The sequence below is a fragment of the Arvicola amphibius genome, chromosome 8, assembly GCF_903992535.2.
Source record: "Arvicola amphibius chromosome 8, mArvAmp1.2, whole genome shotgun sequence".
NCBI lineage: Eukaryota > Metazoa > Chordata > Mammalia > Rodentia > Cricetidae > Arvicola > Arvicola amphibius.
In genome coordinates, this window is record NC_052054.1 from 67248975 (window position 1) to 67252830 (window position 3856).

Below are 3856 nucleotides of genomic sequence, written 5' to 3' on the forward strand. Positions count from 1 at the left end.
AGGCGCACACTTCCGGGTGTCGGGACGGCCCCCAACCCAGCCTCGCCACTCGCGCCTGCGTGGTGAGCTGCTCACGGGGACGCTCCCGCCGCTCAGGTCCTCCTGGCGTCTCTATCATCGTAACCCCTTCCGCTCCGGAATGCCTCCAGGCCAATGCCGGTCTTTTGAAAAGCTCAGTTCCCGAGATCTGCTATCCTGAATCTCCTGGATTGAGAGTTGCACTTTGAGACGACCTCATCTTGAGATCTGCCCTCGTTATACAGATTAAGTGACATAGCAAGAATGACGGAGCCTGGACTCGAACCTGCGGAGTATGCCACCCAATTAAGTGTTTCTCTGTGACTTTTACTTTGCCAGGATGCTGATGATGGAGAAACGGAATGAAAGAATTCTCTGTAGCTAGTGCTTTCAAGGCACAGCTTGAAGCATAAAATGTCAATGTTAGCTTCTCAGAGACAAATGGCATATTCAGTGCTCTATAACTTTACAAAAGCAGACGTCTGTGCTGCCCGTATTTAAACTAAGTGAGAGATGGACCATTTTTGAAACAACCCCTCCTACACCAGAGAAAATCACGTACAGCCTAAAGAAACAAAGCCCAAAGGCAAAAAGATAGATGACACCTGAGGACAAACTAAGAAAATGGAAAGCGTTAACTGTCCCCTTAGCAAGAGGCCAACTTTTTGTGCCCCAGAAGCAGCACCCAGCCCTCGCTGCTGGGTCTGTTGGGCTGAGTAGAGAAGTAGGAAATTCAGGAGGAGGCCTGTGCTGAGCGCTGAAACGGAAAATCTCCAAACTGTCAGTAATTCATGTTCAAGGGCTGGACTTCCAGGCCTAGATTAAAGATAAACCAGCCCGACCTTCCAGCTAGTGATAAAGATCATGGCTGCTTGTAACTGACTGAAAGAAAGACTAAAGGTGAACTGGCGGCAGGGCCTTTAGAACAGCCCAGAAACAAAGAGTAAACAAAGGACTGTAAATAGAATTAATTATTCCTCCCTGGCTCAGAGCTACCAGAGCTAAAGTGAACAGTTTAGCTATCATCCCGTCCTGAGTCCTGGCCACGCCGAGGAATTCTTAGAATGTTAACTATTTCCTCCCTGGTGAGCCTCAGAAGGCAGAGGCATGCTCACCCATCTCTTTCACACGAAACCCTGCTAGGAACAGCTTGGTGCCCCCTTCAGTAACAACTCCAAGGAACAAAGGCCCTGGGCGCTCCAAGCTATCTCTTATCTCTCCTGACTTTTTTTACTCTGTCAGCAGTTTCCCTCCCACACACTCCTCCTTTCCCACTACACTTGCTCCAAGGTGCTCAGGGTGCACACACACACCCAACACCAACCAGCTATCTTTGAGTCACTTGTTGTAACTGATTTGTTTGGGTTTCATTTTTTTTCCATTTCCCTATGTGTGTTTGCACATATATGGGAACACATGTGGGAGTCCGCATGTTTGCATGTGGAGACCTGAAGTTGATGTCAGGAATCATACTCTATTGCTCCCAGCCTAGCTCCCAGCAAACTCCATTGAGAATCTCTCGCCAGCAATCGAATGGAATCTTTAAATGTTGTACGTGTGTGTCCACACACAGGTGCCAGTGCACATACACATACGAGTGTGCATGCGCGCGCCACAGTGTGCATTTAAGGTCAGAGAACACCTCCCAGGAGCTGGTTGGTTCTCTTCGTCTAGCATGTGATCCTGGGAGGCTAACCCAGGTTGTCAAGCTTGGCAGCAGGCACAGTCAACCAGCTGAGCCCTTTCCCCAGTCCTAGCAATTGAATCTTGTCACTCTGAGTTCCATGAGCCATGGGTTTTATGAGCTTGCCTACTCTTCCCGATTTCAACTCAAAGGAAAGTTAGACAACACTACCCACCCACCCAGTCCTAGGGTATTTCTGTAATAGTTACCTCTCTCCTTTTGGCAGCAGAATATCGAACCAAAGCAACTTAAGGGAGGAGAGGTTATGTGAACTCACAGTTTGAAGATTCAGTCCATCGTGGCATTGCAACCACCTCCAGGAAATGGACAGGTGTGAATACTGGTGCTCAGCTCTCCAGAAATTCCAGCAGGGGAATAGTGCCACCCATGGTTACAGTGGGTCTTCCTGTGTGACTTAACCTAACCCAGATAATCCCTCGCAGTATGCTTGGGGGCTAGGTAACTCTACAGTCACTCAAATCATCAATCTCTTTTTTTAGATTTTCATTTCATTTTTAACTGTGTATGTGTGCGTGCCAGTAAGTGCACTGAGTCCAGGTGCCTGCAGAGGCCAGAGGTGTTAGATGCCCTTGGAGCCAGAGTTGCAAGTATTTTTAAAATGCCCAACATGGTTGCTGGGATCCAAACTCAGGTCCCCTGCAAGAGGACCAAGTCCTCTTAGCTGTTGAGCCACCTCTCAGATTTGGCAAGCAGTCTATTTATTTATTTATTTATTTAATTTTATGTGCATTGCAGTTTTGCCATGGGTGTCCGGTCCTCTGGAACTGGGATTACAGTCAATTGTTTACAGACAGTTGTGAGCTGCCATGTGGGTGCTGGGAATTGAACCCAGGTCCATCTGGAAGAGCAGTCAGTGCTCTTAACCACTGAGCCATCTCTCCAACTCCTTGGCAATCAATCTTAACCATCACAGTTTCCCACACAGTTGCAGTAACTGCTACAGCCAGCTCTTCTTTTCCATGGAATTATGTCAGATTATTGCTGGGGTCTCTTCACACCCAGGGATTACACTTCTCTAGGCATGAGTGTTGCCTTGTGTTTGGTTCTCACCAGTAAGATGGAGCAGAAATGACATAGGCCACTTGCAGGCCAAGGCGCTTAGCAAACAAATACGGCTGCCTGGCATCCTTTAGCTTTTTGCTAGCTATCACATGGGCCAGAGAAAGTGGTAAAGTCAGAGAAACCTGGGTTTGCCAATGGGTACCTTGTGGAGACATGTCCCAGCCCCAACAAAGATGGTTCCATGATCAAAAACTAAGCATTTTAGGCCGGGAAATGGTAGTGCACGCCTTTAATCCCAGTACTCGGGAGACAGAGACAGGTTGATCTCAGTGAGTTTGATGCTAGGCCTGCTCTACAAAATGAGTCCCAGGACAGTTCAGGATGTTACACAGAGAAACCCTGTCTTGAAAGACAAAAAAAAAAAAAAAAAAAAAAAAAAAAAAAAAAAAAAAAACTAAAAAACTAAGATTGCTTGCTACTCTTCCAGAGTCTTCAAGTTTGGTTCCCAAGACCATGTAGTGGAGCCCTTGACCCCCTGTGACTCCTGTTCAAGGAGCCCCAGCTGCCTCTTTTATCCCCGCAGGCACCTACACTCACACTCACAAAGCCACACAGACAGACAGACACACATATATGCACGTAAGTAAAAATGTAGTCTATAAAATAGTACATACAAAGCCATGAAACTGGGTAAGACAGGATGCGGGGAGGGGGAGGGGAGAGTTTAAGTAGAGAAAGGACAGCAAACTGGGAGGCGTGGGACTGTCATCTGATCCAAAGTGGCCAATCAGTGGCCTTCCCTGGCATTCTCTGGCGCTGTGGGTCCTGAGGTTGACAAGCTTTGGAGCTGGGAGCTCCCTTGTCTCTAAGTCTGTAGGATGAGAAGAACCAGATAAAGGCCCAGCCCTTCCCAAGCCAAAAGCCTCGAGTGCCCCTAAGGCTTCCTGGCATTCCTATTGGCCTCTCCCATTCCTCTATCCTGAGCAATGTCTCCAAACTCCCAGAAAAACCTGTATTGGCCTTTAGCTGCTCCCACCTGCATGGGTTTCTGTCACCAAGCATCTCAAACTCAGCTCCTGTGTTAAGCAGCAGGCAGTTACCTCTGAGGCAGTGAAGCAGCCTCCAGAGTCA